The 24,681-nt window shown below is 46.2% G+C and overlaps 1 protein-coding gene across 4 annotated transcripts in view; it reads left to right on the forward strand.

The window, feature by feature from the left end:
* Positions 1-11,821: 11,821 nt before the first annotated feature.
* Positions 11,822-24,681, forward strand: part of TENT2 (terminal nucleotidyltransferase 2) — an 87,571-nt gene continuing 74,711 nt past the window's right edge. For all 4 annotated transcript variants that reach the window (XM_008261867.4, XM_051854076.2, XM_008261869.4 and 1 more), the window contains exon 1: positions 11,822-11,959. The gene's annotated coding sequence lies outside the window, so the exon portion shown is untranslated. The remainder of the gene's footprint in view (positions 11,960-24,681) is intronic.

Here is a 24,681-nt window from a genome sequence, read left to right on the forward strand (position 1 = left end):
TGAGGCCGATAAGTAAAATTTATCAAGCTCCCATGCCTCTGTGCCTTTGCCCCCTTATCTGTGTGCCTCTATGGCAACTGATGTCATGGTAACCAACAGGCCCACCTGCTTGGCTTGCTGCCCACAGCCCTGTTAAGTAACTGTTTGGCTCGGTGCCACTACTGTCTGTAAGCTCATATAAAGCTGAGGCGTGTGGTCGGATGCAGATACCTCCTTGCAGTCCAGTTGGACATCACGGGTAAATGGTTGCTTTCCTGTGTACATTTTAGCCCACAGCTGTGAACAAAGAGGTATGAATTTGCACTAAGGCTCCAAAGTTATTTTTTGGCCTGTCAAACCCAGACCTAGTCGCCTGGTGGGCGAGTTCCTGACCACACCAATATGACAGTTACTGTGAGGAAGGATCAGGAACTATTGAGGATGACAAGTCAGGGGGACCTCAGTGTTCAATGCTGAAATGTTTCAGCATGGGTGGGCTTCTTGGTGCCTTGGAGGAGTGAGAAGGCGCCATTATGGGACTCAGAGACCAAGAGGGCTGAGCCCAGCTTCTCTTTGCTCCCTCCCTCTGATCAGAGAAACAGCAGTCAGACGTCTGCATCCCATACTGGAGTGCCTGGGTTCAGTACTAGCTCTTTGTCCCATTCCAGTTTCCTGCTAACGCACAGCCTGGGAGGCAGTGGTGACAGCGCAAGTACCCGAGTTCCTGCCACCCACGTGGAAGACCCACGTTGAGTTCCAGGCTCTGGCTGCTGCAGAAACCTGGGGAGTGAACCAGCAGATGGAAATTCTCTCTCTTGCCCTCTTTCAAATAAGAAAAATTAAAAAAAGAAAAGTGGTTTCTAACTAGAAATTTATACAAAAATACATTTATACCATGATTGACATGTGCATAGTTTTTTCATAATATGCATTACCTATGAACTTTCTGACAATCCCTTGTATACAGCTTTCATTTTTTTTTGCATCAAAACAACCCTGTATTTTTATTCCATTTTCAACGAACTTTTTAAAGTGCCCTTGTATATGCAGCTGTAATTTATCCTCACTGCTGTATTGCACTTCATTTTAGGAGTACACTACAGTTACGGCGCAGCAGGTTAAACCACTGTTTGGGATGGTGACATATGCAAGAGTCCGGATCATATCCTGGCTACTCTGCACTTTTTTTTTTTTTTTTTAAGATTTTATTTAAAAGGCAGAGTGGCAGAGAAAGAGAGACAGATCTTTCATCTACTGTTCCACTCCCCAAATGTCTGAAACAGCTGGGCCTGGACTAGCCTGAAGCCAGGAGCCAGGAGCTTCATCCCGGTCTCCCACATGGGTGATAGGGGTCTAAGTACCTGGGCCACCTTCCGCTGCTTTCAAAGCAGGGAGCTGGATCGGAAGTGGAACAGCCAGGACTCAACTGGTGCTCATATGGTTGCCCACAGTGCAGGCCTGACTCTGCACTTCCAACCAGGTCCCTGCTAATGCACCTGGCAGGCAGTCTTTGGTGGCCCAGGTACTTGAGTTCCTGCCTGTCACGTGGAAGAGCCAGGTGGAGTTCCTGACTCCTCGCTTCACATCAGTCCAGCCTGTCTTTTTTTTTTTTTTTTTTTTTGACAGGCAGAGTGGACAGTGAGAGAGAGAGAGAAAGAGAAAGAGAAAGGTCTTCCTTTGCCGTTGGTTCACCCTCCAATGGCTGCCACGCTGTGGCCGGCGCACCGCGCTGATCCGAAGAGGCAGGAGCCAGGTGCTTCTCCTGGTCTCCCATGGGGTGCAGGGCCCAAGCACCTGGGCCATCCTCCACTGCACTCCTGGGCCACAGCAGAGAGCTGGCCTGGAAGAGGGGCAACCGGGACAGAATCCGGCGCCCCGACCCAGACTAGAACCCGGTGTGCTGGCACCGCAGGCGGAGGATTAGCCTAGTGAGCCGCGGTGCCGGCCCAGCCTGTCTTTTGCAGGCATTTGGGAAGTGAAAGAGCAGATGGCAGATATCTTTCTCCCTGTTTCTTCCTTTCTCTCTGCCAGTTTGTCTTTCAAATAACTAAATAGATAAAGAAAAATTTAAAAGCTCTACAGTTTAGTTACTCAATTTCTTGTCAGGAATGCTTGAAACAATGCAGTGTTAACATTCTGGTACATGCCTCCTGGGTGAGAATTTCTTTAGGGCACAAACTCAGGAGTGGAAATGCTGGATTGCAGGGGATGATGGTATTTCAAAAAAATTCATGGAAAATGGGAATTAAAAGATGTCTATTTTGGTCTACCAAATTTTGAAAGCCATGCATCATGGGTATATACAAATTCAACTTTATTTGAACTGCCAGAGTGTTTTCTAAAGGGGTTTTAAATGATTTACTGTCACCAGAAGTATTTAAGGGGTCTTGTTCTACATCCTCTGCAGTATTTCATGATTGGCCTATTTTCAAATTTTCACCAGGGATGTCATTATGATTGCTGAACATATCTTTTTTGTTCTCGCTGATTTCATTTTTGCATCCATCTTTACCCTCAGTTTGGAGGTATTTTTCTTTCTTTTTAAAAATATTTATTTTGGGGCCAGCACTGTGGCATGGTGGGGGGAAGCCTCCGCCTGCAGTGCCAGCATCCCATGTGGGCGCTGGTTCAAGTCTCGCTGCTCCACTTCTGATCCAGCTCTCTGCTATGGCCTGGGAAAGCAGTGGAAGATGGCTAAGTCTTGGGCCCCTGTACCCGCGTGGGAGACCCAGAAGCTCAAGGCTCCTGGCTTTAGATTGGCATAGGTCTGGCTGTTGTGCCCATTTAGGGAGTGAACCAGCAGATGAAAGACTCTCTCTCTTTCTCTGCCTCTCTAATAAATAGATATTTATTCAAATACTTATTCAAATATTTATTTGAAAGGCAGAGTTTCAGAGAGGGATTTTCTATTCACTGGTTCACTCCCCAAATGGCCACAAAGGACAGTGCTAGGCCAGGCAGAAACCAGGAGCCAGGAACTTCATCCACGTCTCCCTTGCAGGTGCAGTGGCTCAAGTATTTGGGCCATCTTTCATTGCTTTCCCAGGCCATTAGCAGGGAGCTAATGGTGCATCCAGGACTGGAACTGGTGCCCATATGGGATACTGGTACTGCAGGAGGCAGCTGAACCCACTGGGTCACAACACCAGCCCTGAAGTTATTTTTTCATCATCTCCTATCATCACGTATACTTCTTCTATGTCATTTTCAAATTGCTCTCCAGGTGCTGAGTAGAGTGCTGGATGCTACTGATTGATTGATGACTAATATTGGTTATTCATCAGCATGGCACCATCTGGGCTGTGCTCTGGCACAACTCTAATTTTCCCAGCATTCCCTCTAATAATACTAAGAATTTAACCTTTTCTTTTCTTTTTTAAAAAAGATTTATTTATTCATTTGAAAGGCAGAGTTAGGGAGAGGCAGAGGCAGAGAAAGGTCGGTCTTCCAATCTGATGGTTCACTCCCCAGTTGGCCCCAAAGGCTGGAGCTGGGCCAATCTGAAGCCAGGAGTCAGAAGCTTCTTTTGGGTTTCCACCTGAGTGCAGGGGCCCAAGAACTTGGGTCATCTTCCACTGCTTTCCCAGGCCACAGAAGAGAGCTGGATCAGAAATGGAGCTGCCAGTGCCCAGATGGCTGCCATCACTATAGGCGGTGGCTTTACTATGCCACAGCACAGGGCCCAGAATTTAACACTTTCAACATGAAGGAAGATGTTACAGTTATTCCTAGGAGGGTAAGGAAGCTAAGCTGCAGATTTGAAAGTAGCTTGCCAAGAGCTTGGACCACCACTGGCACAATTGAGCTGACGGAGGTATAAAATACCCAGGCTAACAGACAATTGCTTCTGAATGCAGCCAAGACTTAGAATTCTTCTACTTTTCTTATTTGATTTTACTAGCATCTCTATTTTATGTAAACCAGAAGCCCCACTCCCAAGCCCTATTCTTAGAGACTGGCAGCTTGAACACCTGCCAGCTGACTGGCATCTCAGACTTCTTCTCAAAGTACTTTCTTGTAGGTGGCAGTGTTAGTTTCAAATCCTACTTTGCATTTTTCTGGGAAAGATAGAAAAAGCCATCTGGTGAGCATTACCCCGAAATATTCTCCTCTGAGTGGAGCTTCCTGAGTGAAAAATTCTAAGATATGAGTGTGTGGTGGAAAGCTAGGCAGAATACAAATTGGAAAATTTTAAAAAATGAGGCACCAAATTTTGATACTTATGAGAATCACCTTTCTGTACAATAAACTCATCCCCCCACCAAGTCCTTTTCATAGCTTATTTTGAGGCACGATGTTTTTGAATGAAACCCAGTTCCTGCATAATATTTTTCTGGGACTCGTTTAAGTCCAACCCTGTTCTCATGCAACTCGATTGGTCTTGAATGTTGGCCTCCTTTGCTCGTCGGCTGCCTCTTCCATTCTCAGGACGTCATTCCTGTCACCCCACCTCCACACATGGCATTCTTCCCTATCTGCCTAGAACAGAACCTGTCAAGCAGTAGGCCTTCAACACTACATATGCTGACTGAAAGATGCATGGGGTACGCGAATGAATGATTCAGTGAATGAAAACCTTCCCAGAAAGGGAAGGAACATTAAGGAGCGGAATTTCCTACGGAAGTGCTTGTTTTGTTGCTATTTCATCTGCACCCTGGGAAGCAACAGAGGACATCTCAAGGGAATGGGTTTCTGCCACCCACACGGGAGGCTCAGGCTGAGTTCCTGACTTCAGCTCCGGCCAGAGTGAACCAGGGGAGAACAGCTTGCTTACTTCCTGGTTGTCTGCTTCTGATAAAATAATACATAAAAATAATCAGGTTTAGAAACCAACCTGTTTGTATACTAACTGTGCTTTTATTTATTTACTCTCTAAATATTTATTTTACTTGAAAGGCAGTTACAGAGAGATAGAGAGAGAGGGATCTTCCATCAGCTGGTTCACTCTCCAAATGACTCAGTGGCCAGGCTGAAGCCAGAAGCCTGGAATTCCATCTGGGCCTCCCACCTGGGTGGCAGCGACCCAAACCTCAGGCCATCTTCTGCTGCTTTCCCATGAACATTAGATCAGAAGTGGAGCAGCCAGGACTCAAACCGGTGCTCATCAGGGTCGCTGGCTTTGCAGGCTGAAGCCGAAGCCAGGAGCCAGGAGCCAGATTTACCTGGGTCTCCCACATGGATGGCAGGGGCCCAAGGCCTTGGGCCATCCTCTGCTGCTTTTCCCAGGTCAACAGCAGTGAGCTTGATTGGAAATGGAGCAGCCAGGACACAAACCAGGACCCATATGGGATGCGGTGCCGCAGGAAACGGCTTACCTGCTACACCATGCTGCCAGCCCCCACTAGGTGTACATTAAAACGACTGCCTGACATTTGGGCAACTTACAGCTCATCCTGTTTTGGTGTTCGTCTAACAGGATTACTAATGAATCTCCCCTTGTCCAAGTGTGTATGCTGGATAACTGCACACCACACCGAGAACATCAGCATTCTATCAAGTCAAGCCATCTTCACTGCGTTCCAGCCCTGCGCCAGGCACTGTGCCAAGCCGTCTGTACGGGACTATTCCTTCTTCCCCGAGTTTTCACCTAACTTCTGCTCTTTCCTCAGGGAGATTTCCCAGCACTCTCAGTTAGTTTAGGTTATCCACGAAGTGAATGCCAATGTTAGGTGAGACATGTAAGAGATTTATTGGAGGGAGCCTGCATTGCTGGAGGAAAAAGGGCAAGAACCAAGAGTAGACAGAGAAAGCGTCAAATTTCCATGCAGGTCTGAGATCTACTGAAGAGGAGGAAGTCAGAACTGGAAGGGCAAAGAATGAAGCCAGGCGCATGCAAGACAGAATACATTATACATTGTTACATATGAATACACACATGAAACTATAATCAAAATAAAGAACATGTGTTGTCAATCCCAAAAATTTCCTTGTACTCCTTTGCAATCTTTCTCCACTGCCCTCCTCCACTCTTCCCCTTGCCCCCTACCATCTACCAGGTTGTTTCTCACTAAAGATTATTTTTTGGTAATTTAATATAGATGGGATCATATTGCATCTACATTTTAGGGGGCCTGATATCTTTCATTGGTCATAACCATTCACAGATTCATCCATGTTTTTGCAGATATCAGTAATTTTTTATTCTTAGTATGATCCACTGAATGGCTATATCATGAATAACTTATCCATTCAGCTATCAATATACATTTGTATTGTTCCAGTTTGTGGCTAATATAGTAGCTGTGAATATTTGTGTATAGATCTTTTCTAAAAAAATTATTTATTTATTTGAAAGTCAGAGTTAGAGAGAGTAGGAGAGGCAGAAAAAGAGAGAGTTTTCCATCCGGTGGTTCACTCCCCGATGGGCTGCAACTGCCGTAGCTGTGCCAATCCGGAGCCAGGAGCCAGGAGCTTCTTCCAGGTCTCCCACGTGGGTGCAGGGGCCCAAGGACTTGGGCCATCTTCTACTGCTTTCCCAGGCCACAGCAGAGAGCTGGATTGGAAATGGAGCAGCCAGGACTTGAACTGGCACTCATACGGGATGCCAGCACCACAGGCAGCAGCTTTACCTGCTAAGCCTCAGCGTCAACCCCTTATGCATAGATCTTTTTGTTGGGGGCTGGTATTGTGGTGCAGCAGTTAGCTGCTGCCTGCAATGTTGGCATCTCCCGAGTGCCGGTTCCTGCCCCAGTTGCTTCACTTCTGATTGGTTCCCTGTTAACGCACTTGGGAAAGCAGTGGCAGATGGCCCAAGTACTTGGACCCCAGCCATCCAGGTGGAAAAGCAGTATGGAGTTCCAGGCTCCTGACTATGGTCTGGCTCAGCCCTGGCCATTTTGGACATTTGAGAAGCAAACCAGTGGATGAAGATTTCTCTCTCTGTAACTCTACCTTTCAAGTTGTCGCTCCCCCTCTTCACGGAGGAACGACACAGGACCCTGCACTGTTCTTTTGTCTGCTTGGCCCTTCCCGGGTTTGCTGCTGGTTCTTCCCGGGTTGGCTGCCAACCCTTCCACCTCCGTGGAAGGGCGATGCCCCCTGCCACTTTCCCCACTTCCGCGGGGGAGCGGCACACCGCCGGCCGGCTCTCTCGGGGGCTGCTCAGATGTTATCCGGATGTTCCCCTTAGATGTTCCTGGTGCATGTTGTCTCTCTCCTTCTTTATAGTCCTCTTCCACCAATCCCAACTCTGCTGCCCACACGCCGAGTACGCTGCTCTCCTCCAATCAGGAGCAGGTCCTGCAGTTTATTGGTTGAACTGGAGGCAGCTGCATAAAAGCTGTTTACTCCTCTCCCAGCGCCATATTGTGGGAGAGCAGATGCATAGAATAAGTCTTAATTCCAGTAACTTAGTCTAGTCCGAGTTGCTCCCCACACAAGTAAATTAAAACAAACAAAAATAAAAACAAAAAAACTTAGACTTCATCTGGATGTATACTTTCATTTCTCTTGGGGAAATACTTGGAAGTGGAATACTTGGATCATATGTAAGTATTCTACTTACAGTTTTCCAAAGTAGTTATGCCATTTTACATTCCAGTAGTAGTAGATCAGAGTTTGTGACTTCACTTTCTTTCTTTTTTTTGACAGGCAGAGTGGACAGAGAGAGACATACAGAGAAAGGTCTTCCTTTGCCGTTGGTTCACCCTCCAATGGCTGCCGCGGCCAGCGCACCGCGCTGATCCGATGGCAGGAGCCAGGTGCTTCTCCTGGTTTCCCATGGGGTGCAGGGCCCAAGCACTTGGGCCATCTTCTGCTGCACTCCCTGGCCACAGCAGAGAGCTGGCCTGGAAGAGGGGCAACCGGGACAGAATCCGGCGCCCCGACCGGGACTAGAACCTGGTGTGCCGGCGCCGCAAGGCGGAGGATTAGCCTAGTGAGCCGCGGCGCCGGCCGGTAATGGTATCTTATTATAGTTTTACTTGGTATTTCCCAATTCACTAATGGTGTTGCACAACTTTTTGAGCGCTTGCTCGCCATTCATGTGTCTTCTTTGGTGAAATGTCTATTTGAACATTTTACCCATTTGTTTGTTGGGGTTATTTTCTTATTATTGAGGTATGAAAAAAATTTTAAAAGTAGGCACTCTGGATACAAGTTATCAGACATGTCATTTGTAAATATCTTCTTCAGTTTTTGGTTTGTCTTTTTGTTCTTTTAGAAGTATTTTTTGAGATATCTGGTGCTTCCAGTGCAGTGGTTAAGATGTCACTTGGGATGCCCACCTCCCATAGCAGAGTGCCTGCATTCAAGTCTCTGCTTCCAACTCCAACTTCCTGTGAATGTACACTCTGGGAGATAGCAGGTGATGGCTAAAGTTCTTGGGTTCCAGCACCTACACGAGAGATCTGGACTGAGTTCCAGTTTCCTGGCTCTAGCATGGCATAGCCAGGAACACTGGCTGGTTTCAGGCACTTGGGAAATGAAATGGCCAATGTGTCTGCCAATCTCTCTTTCCCTTTCAAATAAATAAATTATAGTCTTTTGAACAGAAGTGTTCAATTTTGATGAAGTTGAATTTATTATTTTTTCTTATTATAGTGCTTACTGTATCATACCCAAGATATCTTTGCTTAACGCAAGTTCAAAAATATTTTTGATGTTATAAATGCTGTTTTTAAATTGTAATTTCAGATTGTATTGCTAGCATAATACAAATACAATTGATTTTTATGTATTGGTTTTATAACTGGTAGTCTTGTTCACCTCATTTGTTAGTTCTGACAGCTTCTTACAGAATCTCCAACAGTTTTTGTAGGATTTTCAAAACTTGTCACTTAACAATTAAGAGGCAGCTTATACTTCCTTCCAATTCGAGTACCTTTCATTTCTTTTTCTTGCCTTACTGAATACAGCGGAACCCACAGTACAACACTGGACAAAAGTGGTAAGAACAGAAATTCTCGCTGTGTTCTTGATCTTGGGCAAACACACTCAGTTCTTCACCATTAAGTATGATGCTTTTTACAGCTGTTCTCCACCAAGTTGGGGTGTTTCCTTGCAATCCTAGGAATGGATATGGGATTTTGTCCAGTGTTTTGCCGCATCTATTGAGATGACTATATAGGTTTTTGTTGTTCACTCTTATTTAATATGATAAATTACACTGACTGATATTCCAATGCTAATTCAATATCGCATTTATGGAATAAGCCCCCATTTGGTCAAGTTGTATCATTTTTTTAATAATTATCTTTTTATTTATTTATTTATTTTTTTGACAGGCAGAGTGGACAGTGAGAGAGAGAGACAGAGAGAAAGGTCTTCCTTTGCTGTTGGTTCACCCTCCAATGGCCGCTGCGGCTGGCGCGCTGCGGCCGGCACACCACGCTGATCCAATGGCAGGAGCCAGGTGCTTCTCCTGGTCTCCCATGGGGTGCAGGGCCCAAGCACTTGGGCCATCCTCCACTGCACTCCCTGGCCACAGCAGAGAGCTGGCCTGGAAGAGGGGCAACCGGGACAGAATCCGGCGCCCCAACCGGGACTAGAACCCAGTTTGCCGGTGCCGCAAGGTGGAGGATTAGCCTAGTGAGCCGCGGCGCCGGCCTGTATCATTTTTTAAAAATATTGTGGAGTAAAGACAGCTAGACTCTTGTCAAGAATTTTTACAGCCATGTAAAGGAGGGATACTGGTCTGTGGTTTCCTTGTTGAACATCCAAGGTTTGGGTATTAGAGTAATGGCTCACAGAATGAGCTAGGAAGTACTTCCTTTTCAAATTTTCTGGAGAACTTCATGAATATCTGGAACTATGTTTTCCTTTAAAACATACCACATCAAGACTGGATTACAGAATTCTGGAGTGGCTGTATTACTGCACATCAAATACTACAGGAAAGAAGATGGTCTTTCATAAAGTGGATCACTTCATAATAACAGGTGCACAAAGGATATATTCATCAAACTAAAAGAACAATTATAAATGTCGATATAACTCGAGGCAAAGCTTCAAATTACATGAAGCAAAAAATTGAAAAGTTGAAACATTCACAACCAACATTCCTTTTATGATCAACAGACAGAAAACCAGCAGGGACAGATGACATGTGAAGTATTTTATGACCGCAGAGGGATTAAATAAGAAACCAACAACAGAAAGACACCCAGAAATCCCCCAGTATCTGCGCACTAAATAACACACTTACCAAAGCTCCTGAGTCAAAAATGAAAGTGATCTGTTTCCCAGGTAAGAAACTAGAAAAAGAAAACCTTTCAAAAATTAAAAGCAATTCAAAGCAGAAAATAAGAAACGAACTAACAGAGAAACAGTAGAAAAAAAATAAGAAATCAACTTAAAACAGAAAAACAGTACAAAAAATCTACAAGTCAGCACAGTGCCCTTTGTGATCCTACGTTCCTGGAGCCAAGTTACCTCCGGACAGGAAGAAAGACGACACAAACCGGTCACTTCGGGAAAGAAGGGTCAGATTTTTGTAAGTATTAGACTCACAATACGACCACTAGGCTACTCCACAGACACGGCTCACGCCTCGAGCGCAACCAGTAAACACCCGAGGGCCGGGTGGACACTCGCCGTCAGGGGCAGCGCGCTCCAGCCCCGGCAGACCTCCCCGCACTCCCGCCCCCGGCTGAGGGAAAAGACAACTCTGAACGCCGACCCGGCGGACCAGAGCGCGCGGAAGCGAGCCCAGGGCGCGCTCCCGCGACGCCTCACTCCGCGCTCCCGGCGCCTGAGGGGACGGGCGCGCGCGGGAACGCCGGCTTCACTCCGCGCACTCCCGCGCCCGGCTGAGGGAAAAGACAACTCTGAACGCCGACCCGGCGGACCAGAGCGCGCGGAAGCGAGCCCGGGGCGCGCTCCCGCGACGCCTCACTCCGCGCTCCCGGCGCCTGAGGGGACGGGCGCGCGCGGGAACGCCGGCTTCCCTCCGCGCACTCCCGCGCCCGGCTGAGGGAAAAGACAACTCTGAACGCCGACCCGGCGGACCAGAGCGCGCGGAAGCGAGCCCAGGGCGCGCTCCCGCGACGCCTCACTCCGCGCTCCCGGCGCCTGAGGGGACGGGCGCGCGCGGGAACGCCGGCTTCACTCCGCGCACTCCCGCGCCCGGCTGAGGGAAAAGACAACTCTGAACGCCGACCCGGCGGACCAGAGCGCGCGGAAGCGAGCCCGGGGCGCGCTCCCGCGACGCCTCACTCCGCGCTCCCGGCGCCTGAGGGGACGGGCGCGCGCGGGAACGCCGGCTTCCCTCCGCGCACTCCCGCGCCCCGGGACCAGAGCGGGCGGAAGCGAGCCCAGGGCGCGCTCCCGCGACGCCTCAGGCCGAGCTCCCGGCGCCTGAGGGGACCGGCGCGCGCGGGAACGCCGGCTTCACCCCGCGCACTCCCGCGCCCCGCGGCCCCCGGCGCGCGCCGCCCCGCGCACGCGCACTGCGGCCCCGCGCGAGCCGGACGTGACGGCGCGGCTGCCGGAAGTGGTGACCCCCAGCGCCCTCTGGCTATCCGCATCCGGGGTCACCGCGGTCTTCCGGGTGTTTCTGACAGTATTTTCGACGCCGCTTTTTTCGCCCGCTTTTGGGGTTTTCCGCTTTGGGCCACCGCCCCCACCGCACCCCACCGCCGCCTCAGCCTTCCGCGCTCTTCCGGACGCTTCCGGACCCGCCTTTTCCCGGGCCGCTCCTCCCCCGGCGGCCGCGCCCGGCGCTCGGGTCGGAGCGGGAGGAGGGCCTCGCCGCCTGCGGTCGGCCGGCTGCTCCCGCGGTGGGGAGTGTCTGGGGGCCCCGCGCAGCCGCCTCCCCGGGACGCCTGCGGGTTGGGGGCTGCGGAGGGGCGCGGAAGTGTGCGAAGGGGCGGCGTCCTGCTGCGCGCGGGCGCCGGGCGCGATCGCCGACCGCGGGCCGCCGCGCCGGGCTGCCTCCCTGGCCGCTGCTGCCCGCGCCCTGCCCTGCCCCGCCCCGACCCCGCGAGCTGAGGGGTCGCCTCGGGGCCGTGCCCGCGTCTGAAAAGGTGATGAGGAGCTGAAGGTAAAGTCCGCGTCGGGGGACGATTTTGAGGGGCGCTTGTCCTCTGTGAGACGTCACTGGAACGGGCTGCAGTCGCCCCCAGGGCGTCACTCTCGGGAAGGGACTCGCGTGGGGACCTGGGGGCTGTGAGTTCGCCCCCCGTGCTGCCTCGGTGGGCCGGGGTCTTTTCCTCCGCTCGGCGGGGTGGGCTCGGCTCCCTCCAGCTTGCAGGGGGCGCGGAAGCGAACTCCGCGGAGCGGGTGCGGTGTGCGACGGTTGGCAGCGCTGCGGGTGTAGACTTGGGTTGATGGGCAGCCGATGGTTGCAGCGGGTGTGTGCGGGTGCGCCTGGGGCCGCGCGCGGCGGGACACTCGCCAGGCGTCTCAGAAAGTCTGTTGTGCGGAGCCATGTGACTGGGTTCTGTTTTAGGGCTTGGGCAGAATTCTTAACGGAAGAGGAATGTCGTGTTCCCAGCCTGAAGGTGGGGTTGGCAGTGGTCAGCAGGATTAGGGAGCTGGACTTGGTGTCCTGGGAAGATAAGCGGCGGGGTCGCCGCCTCAGAGGCGCTTGGGCAGGTGGGTGGACCCTGTCCTGTCCTGTCCTTTGTCCTGGGCAGCGTTTTGCTTTCAATGAATCCTCATACAGGAACGTGCAACCCTGAGTGCTCTCTTAATTTGTTATGAGAGAGGTCAAATTCAGCATGGAAACTCCGTATTGTGAATAACAAGGCCAAATACTCGATCACTAGGAATTCCCTTCATCAACTAGTTGTTACTACTTTGTCTCACATTTTTTGTTATTTACGTGTAAACTTGTATGATTTCTCATTGGGTCACTCATTCAGGAATCAGTCTTTTAGGTTCTCTCGGTAAGGCAAGAACTGACAGAAAGGTTTTCCAAGCAGTTCAAGTTTTATCCAGAGTATTCTGTTATAGTCAGGTACAGACTGAGCAAAAACTAGGACACTGCCAGTTGCATCTGGATTTTGTTTATCATGAACTTTGTGAAACCCACTATCACATGCAACGTGGAGTAACAATTCCTGCAGGTTGTCTCTACTAGGGAAGAGGCGTTTTGTTCAGAATGTAAAGCAAAGATTTAAATTTTTGAAGGCGGTCTCCTTAATAATGGTATATTAATAGTTCTATTGGATTTTAGTCTATGAAACTCCATATTCTGTTCTTTTTAAAGATTTATTTATTTGAAAGAGTTACGCAGAGAGGAGAGGCTGAGAGAGAGAAGTCTTCCATCTGTTGGTTCAGCCAATTGGCTGCAGCGGTCGGAGCTATGCTGATCTGGAGCCAGGAGCCAGGAGCTTCCTCTGGGTCTCCCACGCCAGTGCTTGGGCCCAAGGCCTTGGGCCATCTTCTACTGCTTTCCCAGGCTATACTAGAGAGCTGGATCGGAAGTTGAGCAGTTGGGACTTGAACTGGTGCCATATGGGATGCTGGCACTGCAGGTGGTGGTTCTACCTGCTGTGCCACAGCTCTGGCCCCCCATATTCTGTTTCTTTCTTTCTTTCTTTCTTTCTTTCTTTTCTTTTCTTTTCTTTTCTTTTCTTTTCTTTTCTTTTCTTTTCTTTTCTTTTCTTTTCTTTTCTTTTCTTTTCTTTTCTTTTCTTTTCTTTCTTTCGATTTATTTTATTTATTTGAAAGAGTTACAGAGAGAGGTAGAGATAGAGAGGTCTTCCATCCGCTGGTTCACCCCCCAGATGGCCGCAACGGCCAGAGCTGTGCTGATCAGGAGCCAGGAGCCTCCTCTGGGTCTCCCATGTGGGTGCAGGGGCCCAAAGACCTGGGCCATCCTCCACCGCTCTCCCAGGCCACAGCAGAGTTGGATCGGAAGTGGAGCAGCCGGGACTAGAACTGGCGCCCAGATGGGATGCCGGCGCCTCAGGCCAGGGCTTTAAGCCATTGTACCACAGTGCTGGCTCCCCATATTCTGTTTTAAAAATGATTTCTTATGGGCCCAGTGCTGTGTCACAGCGGGTAAAGCCACCGGCTGCGATGCTAGCATCCCATATGGGTACCGGATCGAATCCTGGCTGCTCCACTTCCAATCTAGCTCTCTGTTGATGTGACTGGGAGAGCAGTGGAAGATAGCATGGACGCTTGGGCCCCTGCACACACGTGGGGAACCCGGAGGAAGCTCCAGGCTCCTGGCTTCAGATTGGTACTGCTCTGGCAGTTGCAGCCATCTGGGGAGTGAACCAGTGGACCTTTCTATAACTCTGCCTCTGCCTCTCTGTAACTCTGCCTTTCAAATACATAAGTAAATCTTAAAAAAAAAAAAGATCTCTTATTAACAATAGATTATTGTTTGGTGGTATTTTTATTTTATTTTCAGCCAAATCAGTGTTCAGAGGTATTAGAAACAGAAATTAAGGGGTGGGCATTTGGTACAGTGGTTAAGATGTCTCTTGGGAAGCCCACAGTCTTTGTCAGAGAGCCTGCGTTTGAGTCCCGGCTCTGCTCCTGCTTCCAGATTTCCTGTTCGTGCACATCCTGGGAGGCAGCAGATGGTGGCTCAGGTATTTGGGTCCTACTTCACACATGGGAGACCCACACTGAGTTCCTGACTCCTAGCTTTGGCATGGTGCTAGGGGGATGAGCCAGTGCATGGGTGATCCTTCTCTGTCTCTGCCTTTCAAATGAATAAAATAAATAGGTAAAAAAGTCTTAAAAAAAAAAAGTCTTTAGATGGTCATGCAGGATACCCTATGTTGAATGCCATAGGTTAAATTTCCCAGGAATGATTCTTTTCACTTTGAAATCTGGACTGGATAAGAGCCAGACTTGAGGACCAAGATTCATGCTGAGGAGAGCCCGATAGATATTTTGTATTAGAGAGACTCCAGAAGCTCTGATGCTTATCTGAGGTTTTGGATAGGCGGGATTCGATATCTGCACCAAGAGTGAACTTCTGGCTGTGGAGTTGTTCTCAGTTGTAAGCCCAGGATAATGTGGTCATTAACTTTGTGGAGTAGTTCTGGGCCACAGGACATGTTTTAACTTGTCACTAGTTTGGATTTGATCATATCATGGGATACGAAATAAGACATAAAGTTTGCTGTTAACTTCATTTTAGGTTTTCAAGTCTGGATGTGTGTGTATAGGATCTTACTTGGGTGCAGAAGAAAAACACAGCATGTTATTGATAGATATAAAGTGCCTAGAGTTGGGGCTGGTGTTGTGGCACAGTGGGTTAAGCTGCTGCCTATGGTGTTGTAATGCTGTATGAGTGCCAGTACTTGTCCCAGCTGTTCCACTTCCTTTTCCTTTGTAAAAAAGATTGATTCATCTATGTGAAAGTCAGTTATCCAGAGAGAGAGAGGGAGGGACAGAGAGATCCTTCTTCCGTCCACCTGTCCACTCACCAAATGGCAGCAACAGCCAGGGCTAGGCCAGGCTGAAGCCAGGAGTCAGGTGCTTCCTCTGTATCTCCTACATGGTTGCAGGGTCCCAAATACTTGGGACTTCCTCTCCTGCTTTCCCAGGCACATTGGCAGGGAGCTGGACCAGAAGTGGACCTGCTACTTGACTTTGAATCCAGCTCCCTGCTAATGCATCTGAGATGGCAGTGGAAAATGGCACAAGTGCTTGGACCACTGCCCTCTTCATGGGAGCCCCAGATGCAGTTCTAGTCTCCTGCCTTTGCTCTGGGCCAATACTGGCTGTTGCAGCCAGTTAGAGAGTGACTTGATGGAATGTCTCTCTGTCCCTTCCTCTCCCTTAAAATTTTTACTTGAAAGGCAGAGTTACAGAGAGTGAGGAAGAGGAAAGATATTTTCTACTCACTGGTTCACTTCCCAAATAGCTGCCACAGCCAGGGCTGGGCCAAACTGAAGCCAGGAACCAGCAACTCTATCTGGGTCTTCCACATGCGTGGAAGGGGCCCAAGCACTTGGGCCATCTTTACTGCCTTCTCAGGTGCATTAGCAGGGAGCTAGATCAAAAGTGGAGCAGCCGCTGCTCAATGGGTTGTGGTAGTTTACATATGATGGCTTAACATGCTGCACCATAACGTTAGTTCCATAAATTTTAAAATAAAAAAGTGCCTTGCCTTTTAACTACAAACTGACTTAAGTAAACCTGAAAGCAGAACAGTTTTAATTTTCTAGATTAAAAAAATCCCTTTCTTTGATTATAGTATCTGTATTCTGACAAAATGAAACATCAAGCAAAATTCATTACACTGAATCATTGCTAATATTATATTCTCCTAAATCCATTGGAAATGGGCATTATATTTTGTGGGAAGTTAGGTCAGGGAAGCAAGGAAAAGAAAGCTGAGAAGAGTGTTGACCTGGGTGAAGGGTAGAACAAGGTCTTGGTTGTTAGCCGCGAATCCAACAGTCATGATTAATGAATGTATTTTTAATAAAGGGAGTCCTGGGAGTGCCTCTTATTTCAAGCTGTTTGTCCACTTATTCTGACCAGCGAATGTCAGGGAGTACAGGTCAGCAGTTGGGAGAGGATTGGTTTTTTTCCCTCTCTTTTTTTAAATTAATTAATTAATTTATTTTATCTCTAAGAAGAAACCTTTTATTTAAGGAATACAGATTTCATGCATTTCATAAGTATGACTTTAGGAATACAGTGATTACCCCTCCCTCCCACCTCTCCTATCCTCCCTCCCCCATTCCTAGTCCATTCTCCACTAAGATCCGTTTTTGATTAATTTTATACGCAGAATACCAACTCTATACTAAGTAAAGATTTCAACAGTTTACACACACATGCACACAACACAAGAAATTGTTTAAGCTAGTTTTATAGTTAGCTATCATAATACAACTCATTGAGGACAGAGGTCCTGCATGGGGAGTTAGTGCACAATGACTCCTGTTGTTAATTTAAAAATTAACACTCTTATGTATGACGTCAGTGACCATCCAAGGCTCTTGACATGAGCTGCCCAGGCTATGGAAGCCTTTTGAATCCACAAACTCCATCGTTATTTAGACAAGGCCATAAGAAAGTGGAAATTCTTTCCTCCATTTAGAGAAAAGTACCTCCTTCTTTGATGACCACTTCATTCTGCTGGGGTCTGATCCACTGAGGTCCTTCATGTAGGACATTTTTTGCCATAGTGTCTTGGCTTTGCATGATTGACATGCTCTTGTGGGTTTTTTCAGCCAGACTAGAATGCTTTAAGGGCTGATTCTGAGGTCAGAGTGCTATTTAAAGTTATTGTCATTCTATGACTGCTGTGTGTACTTATTCCCATGTTGGAGCATTCACTCTTTTTTAATTCTACCTATTATTATCACCAGACCCTTAATCCTATCCACATAATCACATTAACACTTAATCCTATCAATATGTTTGCTTTAACACTTAATATGATCACTGTAACACTTAAGATGGCATTTTTACCAAACAGCTTAATGAGATTTGGAATCCCATGACAAGTTTTTAAGCTCTACCCTTGGAAGTCTGTAGGAATGTATTCAGAACTGTACAGCTTTACAGTTAAAAACTTCCTCCTCCATCTCTTATTCTCACTCTTATTTTTTACTGAGATCCATCATCAATTGATTTTATACACATATGATTAACTATGTTACTAGTTCAACAAATAGTATGACTTAACCCCCCCCCCAAAAAAAAAAAAACAAAAAGAATGAAACTTCCTTGACTATCAAGACAGCAGCTCACGTCATCCTTTCTCAAAGTGTCAATTTCACTTCTACAGATTTAATTTTAGGTGCTACATTAGTTCTCATAGATCAGGGAGGGCATACGGTATTTGTCTCTTTGGGACTGGCTTATTTCACTAAGTATGATGTTTTTCAGATTCATCCACTTTGTTGCAAATGACTGGATTTCATTTTTCTTTTCTTTATTGCTGCATAGTATTCCATAGTGTTCATATCCCATAGTTTGTTTATGCAGTCTTCAATTGACAAGCATTTAGGTTGACTCCATGTCTTAACTATTGTGAATTGAGCTGCAGTAGACATGGGGGAGCAAATAACTCTTATTAACTTTGGGTAAATTACCAGGAGTGGGATGGCTGGGTAATATGGTAAGTCTATATTCAGATTTCTGAGGTATCTCCAAACTGATTTCCATAGTAGCTTTACAAGTTTACATTCTCACCAATAGCGGATTAGGATACCTTTTTCCCCACATCCTCACCAGCATCTGTTGTTTGTTGATTTCTGTGTGAAAGCCATCCTAACAGAGGTGAGGTGAAACCTCATTGTGCTTTTGATTTGCGTTTTCTTGACGGCTAGTGATCCTGAGCATTTTCTTATTTGTCTGTTGGCCATTTGGATTTTCTCTTTTGACAAATGTCTGTTTAAGTCCTTTGCTGATTTCTTCACTGAGTTGTTTGTTTTGTTGTTGTGGAGTTTCTTGATCTCTTTGTAGATTCTGGTTTTAATCCTTTACCAGTTGCATAGTTTGCAAATAATTTCTCCCATTCTGTCAGTTGCCTCCTCAATTTCCTGAATGTTTGCTTTGCAGTACAGAAGCTTCTCAATTTGGTGTAATCCCATTTGTGAATTCTGGCTTTGATTGCTTGTGCCTCTGGGGTCTTTTCCACGAAGTTTTTGCTGATGCCAATGTTTTGCAGGATTTCCCCAATGTTCTCCAATAATTTGATGGTGTTAGGTCATAAATTTAAGTCTTTTATCCATTTTGAGTGGATTTTTATATAAGGTGTAAGGTTAAGGGTCTTGCTACATAAGTTGGTTGTGGATGCTTGGATTGATTTATGGCATTTCTATTCTGTTCCATTGGTCTACCCCTCTGTTTTTTTTTTTGTTGTTGTTTTGTTTTTGTTTTTGTTTTTGTTTTTGTTTTTGGACAGGCAGAGTGGACAGTGAGAGAGAGAGACAGAGAGAAAGGTCTTCCTTTGCCGTTGGTTCACCCTCCAATGGCCGCCACGGCCGGCGCGCTGATCCGATGGCAGGAGCCAGGTACTTCTCCTGGTCTCCCATGGGGTGCAGGGCCCAAGTACTTGGGCCATCCTCCACTGCACTCCCTGGCCACAGCAGAGAGCTGGCCTGGAAGAGGGGCAACCGGGACAGAATCCGGCGCCCCGACCGGGACTAGAACCCGGTGTGCCGGCGCCACAAGGCGGATTAGCCTAGTGAGCCGCGGCACCGGCTTACCCCTCTGTTTTTGTACCAGTACCAGGCTGTTTTGCTTATAACTGCCCTGTAGTATGTCTTGAAATCTGGTATCGTGATGCCTCAGGCTTTGTTTTTGTTGTGTAAGATTGCTTTAGCTATTCGGGGTCTTCGTGTTTCTATATGAAAATATCATTTTTTCTAGAACTCAGAAGAATGTCCTTGGTATTTTGATTAGTACTGAGTTAAATCTGTAAATTGCTTTTGGAAGTATGGCCATTTTGATGATACTGATTCTTCCAATCCATGAATATAGAATATTTTTCTATGTTTTGTATCTTCTTCTAGTTCTTTCTTTAATGTTTTGTAATTCTCATCATAGAGATCGTTGACTTTTTTTGTTAAATTTATTCCAAGGTATTTGATTTCTTTTGTAGCTATTGTCAATGGGATAGATCTTAGAAGTTTTTTTTTTTTTTTTTTTTTTTTTTTTTTTTTTTTTGACAGGCAGAGTGGACAGTGAGAGAGAGAGACAGAGAGAAAGGTCTTCCTTTTCCGTTGGTTCACCCCCCAATGGCCGCTGTGGCCAGCGCACCACGCTGATCCGAAGCCAGGAGCCAGGTGCTTCTCCTGGTCTCCCATGTGGGTGCAGGGCTCAAGCACTTGGGCCATCCTCCACTGCCCTCCCTGGCCACAGCCGAGAGCTGGACTGGAAGAGGAGCAACCGGGACTGAATCTGGCACCCCAACCGGGACTAGAACCCGGGGTGCTGGCGCCGCATGCAGAGGATTAGCCTATTGAGCAGCGGCGCCAGCCGATCTTAGAAGTTCTTTCTCAACCATTGTATTGTCTGTGTATACAAGGGCTGTTGATTTTTGTGTATTGATTTTATATTCTAGGACTTTACCAAATTCTTCTATGAGTTTCAGTAGTCTCTTAGTGGAGTCTCTTGGATCCCCTATATATAGAATCATGTCATCTGCAAGTAGGGATAGTTTGACTTCTTGCTTCCCAATTTATATCCCTTTAATTTCTATTTCTTGAAATTTCCAGGACTATATGGAATAGCAGTGGTGACAGAGGGCATCCTTGTCTGCTTCTGGACCTCAGTGGGAATGCTTCCAGCTTTTCCCCATTCTATGGGACACTGGCCATGAGTTTGTCATAAATTGCCTTGGTTGTGTTGAGGAATCTTCCTTCTATACCCAGTGTACTTAAGAGTTTTCATCATGAAAGTGTGTTGTATTTTATTACCTGCTTTCTCTGCAGCTATTGAAATAATCATATAGTTTTTGTTCTTCAGTTTGTTAATGTGATTTATCACTTTGATTGATTTTTGAATGTTGAACCATCCCTACATACCAAGGATAAATCTCACTTGATTTGGCTGAATGATCTTGATGTATTGTTGAATTCAATTGGCTAGAATTTTGTTGAGGATTTTTGTGTCTGTGTTAGTGAGGGAAATTGGTCTGTAGTTCTTTTTCTCTGTTGCATCTTTTTCAGGTTTAGGAATTAAGATAAGGCTGGCTTCATAGAATTTGCGAGGATTCCCTCCCTTTCAGTTGTTTTGAATAGCTTGAGAAGAATTGGAGTTCTTTAAATGTCTGGAAGAATTCAGCAGTGAAGCCATTTGGTCCTGGGCTTTTCTTTGTTGGGAGGGTCTTTATTATTGATTCAATTTCCATCTTGGTTATGGATCTGTTTAGGTTTTCTGAGTCTTCATGACTCAATATAGGTGGATTGTATGTGTCCAGGAATCTGTCCATTTCTTCTGGATTTCTCCGTTGACATACAGTTCTCTGTAGTAATTTCTGATGATTCTTTTCATTTGTGTGGTGTCTGTTGTTACATTTCCTTTTTCATCTCTAATTTTATTAATTTGGGTCTTCTCTCTCCTTTTATTGGTTAGTTGGTCCAGTGTTTTGTCAATTTAGTTTATTTTTCAAAAAACCAGATTTTCGTTTTGCTGATCTTTTTTATTTTTTTGATTCAATTTTGTTGATTTCTTCTCTTCTCTAATTATTTCTTCTATTAGTTTTGGATTTGGTTTGTTGTTTTTCTAGATCCTTGAGATGCATTGGTAGCTCATTTATTTGGTGCCTTTCCAATTTCTTGATGTAGGCACCAATTGCTATAAACTTCCTCTTAACATTGCTTTGGCTGTGTCCTATAAGTTTTGATATGTTGTGTTGTCATCTTCATTTGTTTCCAGAAATTTTTCATTTGTCTTTTGATTTCTTCATTGACCCACTGTTCATTCAGGAGCATGTTATACAGTCTCTGTGTGTTTGCATAAGTTCTAGAGGTTTCTGAGTTGCTGATTTCCAGCTTCATTCCATTGTGGTCTGAGAAGATGCATGGTATGGTTCAGATTTTTTTGAATTTGCTGAGGGTTGCTTTATGGCCTAGTATGTTGTTAATCCTAGAGAAAGTTCCATGTACTGGTGAGAAGAATGTGTATTCTTCAAGTGTAGGATGAAAAGTTCTGTAGATATCTGTTAGGTCTATTTGGTCTGTAGTGTCGATTAACTGCTGTTTCCTTGTTGATTTTCTGTCTGGTTGATCTGTCCATTGCTGGAAGTGGGGTATTAAAGTCCCCCATTAGTATTGTATTGGAGTCTATGTCTCTTGTTAGATCGCTTAATATTTTGTTTAAATAGTCAGGTACCCTTAATTACATGCATATACATTTATAATAGTTACATCATCCTATTGAGCTGATCCCTTAATCATTACATAGTGCCCTTCTTTGTCTCTTAACAGTTTTTGTGTTAAAGTCTATTTTGTCTGATATTAGGATGGTTATACCAGCTCTTTTTTGGTTTTTGTTAGCACAGAACATCTTTTTCCATCCTTTCAGTTTCATCTGCATGTATCTTTGTTGGTGTTTCTTGTAGGCAGCAAATAGATGGCTTTTGTTTTTAATCCGTTCAGCTAGTCTGTGTCTTTTAGCTGGAGAGTTGAGGCCATTTACATTCAAGGTGACTATTGTTAGGAAATGACTTTGCCCTGCCATTTTCCCATAAATATTTCTATTTTTTACTTTGGATTTCTTTTGTACTTTTTTTTTTTTTTTTTTTGATAATTTCCTTCCTTTACCTTTTTCGTAATGATGACCCTGTTTCTGTATGCAGCACATCCTTAAGCTTCTTTTGCAAGGCTGGATGGGTGGAGACAAATTCTTTCATTTTCTGTTTGTTATGGAAGGTCTTTATTTCACAAACTTCATTCTTAAATGTGAGCTTTGTGGGGTACAGTATTTTGAGTTGACAGTTTTTCTTTTTTATCTTAAGTCTTGAAATATATCTTGCCATTCTCTCCTATACTGTAGGGTTTCCTCTGTGAGTCTTCATTGGAGATCCTCTGAAAGTAATCTGGCATTTCTCTTATGTACATTTTAGAATTTTTTCTTTATGTTTTACTGTGGCGAATTTGATTACAATGTGTCATGGTGAAGATCTTTTCAGGTCATGTGTATTAGGAGTTCTATGTGCTTCCTGTACTTGGATGTCCCTTTCTCCAAATTAGGGAAGTTTTCTGTTATTATTTCACTAAAAAGGCCTTGTCATCCTTTATGTCTTTCCATGCCTTCAGGAACTCCTAGAACCCATATGTTGGGTCATTTGATAGTATATTGCAGATTCTCAACAATGTTTTTTATTTTTTTAAAAGATTTATTTACTTTATTTGAAAGAGTTACACAGAGAGAAGAGAGGCAGAGAGAGAGAGAGAGAGAGAGAGAGAGAGAGAGGTCTTCTATCAGATGGTTCACTCCCTGATTGGCTGTGATGGTCAGGAGCCAGGAGCTTCTTCTGGGTCTCCCACGTGGGTGCTGGTAGCCCAAGGACTTGGGCCATCTTCTACTGCTTTCCCAGGCCATAGCAGAGAGCTGAATCGGAAGAGGAGCAGCTGGGCCCAGAACTGGGGCCCATATGGGATGCTGGCACTTCAGGCCAAGTCTTTAACCTGCTGCACCAAGGCACCAGCCCCTCAACAATGTTTTTTAGTTTTCTAATTTCTCTTCTTGTTTTTTGTCTGACTGTATAATTTCCTGCAATTTGTCTTTGTCCTTCATTGATTCTGTTAAGGTTTTCCACTGCATTTTTTATTTGTTCTATTGAATTCTTCGTTTCTGAGATTTCATTTTGCTTTCTCTTTAAGATCTTGATTTCATGGGAGAGATTTTCTTTCATGTCATGTACAGATTTCACTAGTTTATCCATTTGCTTATTACACTTATGTAATCTTTTTTTTTTTTTTTTTTTTTTGACATGCAGTGTGGACAGTGAGAGAGAGAAACAGAGAGAAAGTTCTTCCTTTGCCATTGGTTCACCCTCCAATGGCTGCCGCGGCCGGCGCACCGCGCTGATCTGATGGCAGGAGCCAGGAGCTAGGTGCTTCTCCTGGTCTCCCCTGGGGTGCAGGGCCCAAGCACCTGGGCCATCCTCCACTGCACTCCCTGGCCACAGCAGAGAGCTGGCCTGGAAGAGGGGCAACCGGGACAGAATCCGGTGCCCCGACCGGGACTAGAACCCGGTGTGCTGGTGCCGCAAAGCGGAGGATTAGCCTAGTTAGCCGCGGCACTGGCTACACTTATGTAATTTTATCAATTTTTTGAACTCCATTTCTTGGATTTCTTCAAATTCTTCATCTTAACAATCTAGTATTGAAGTGATGAATTTTCGGGAGCATCATGTTGTGTTCCTTATTGTTTCTTGATTTAGTGCATTCATTTGACATTTTTGGAGGTGTTCATTGGTTTCTTCTTTATTTTTATTTATTTTTTGCTGTGGTGGCTTTTATCTTTGGACTGTGTTGATTAGTGGAATGTTTGCTCTCAGGGAATACCTGGTGTGGTGGGTGTGGCCAGGGAGCTCTGTATTCAGTGCTCCATAGTGAAGGGAGTGTTAAGGTGACACCAGGTTGGGCATGGCAAATCTCCTCTTTTTTTTTATTCTTTTTTCTTTTTTTAAATCAGATTGGAGGTTTTTCTTCTGTTGGCATAGACTCAGCTCATTTCCTCTCCTCAAAGGAGACCAATGCCTGGGCGCTAGCCCCAGTGGGTATAATCTTCATCCTCACTTCCACAGGGACCACACAAAGGATCCGTGCAGTCCTTGGTGTAGGCAGACTCCCCAGCAGTGTCCCTCCCCAGGAACAGGGAGCCCTGAGGGTGTGGAGCCTCCCACAGTGACTGCCCAAAGTCCCAGCCACTTCCTGAGCCTCCCCACACAACCTCTGGGTTTTGAAAGCCCTGGCAGACAAGCCCCCCGTCAGTTCTCCGCACCAGACTCAGCTGGTTGCTGGGCACAGACACAAGCTGGCACAGCTGTTAGGTTTGTCCAAAATGGCACCTGCTCTGTATGGGCTTGTTACAAGATGTCGTTGCGGGGTGATCAGGGAGAGAGAAACGTCCTCCTCCCTTTTTTCCTCCTCTAGTTTTGCAGGTATACTGTCCCCCACAGGGCTCCAAGGCAGATTCTGTCCAGGCTTTTCCTGCAGCTTTCATCACCGGTGGCTTAGGCTGCTGCAGTCTGGTCTCACCTCACTCTCTAACACTGGTGCAGAGGCTCTTGGCTGCTGGCGTCCTGATTTGTGTGTGCGCACACCCTCCACGTGGGTCTGCTGTGTCCCTCTGATTGGAGTGGAGTTTTCCTTT

The sequence above is a fragment of the Oryctolagus cuniculus genome, chromosome 14 (genome assembly GCF_964237555.1).
Source record: "Oryctolagus cuniculus chromosome 14, mOryCun1.1, whole genome shotgun sequence".
Classification (NCBI taxonomy): Eukaryota; Metazoa; Chordata; class Mammalia; order Lagomorpha; family Leporidae; genus Oryctolagus; species Oryctolagus cuniculus.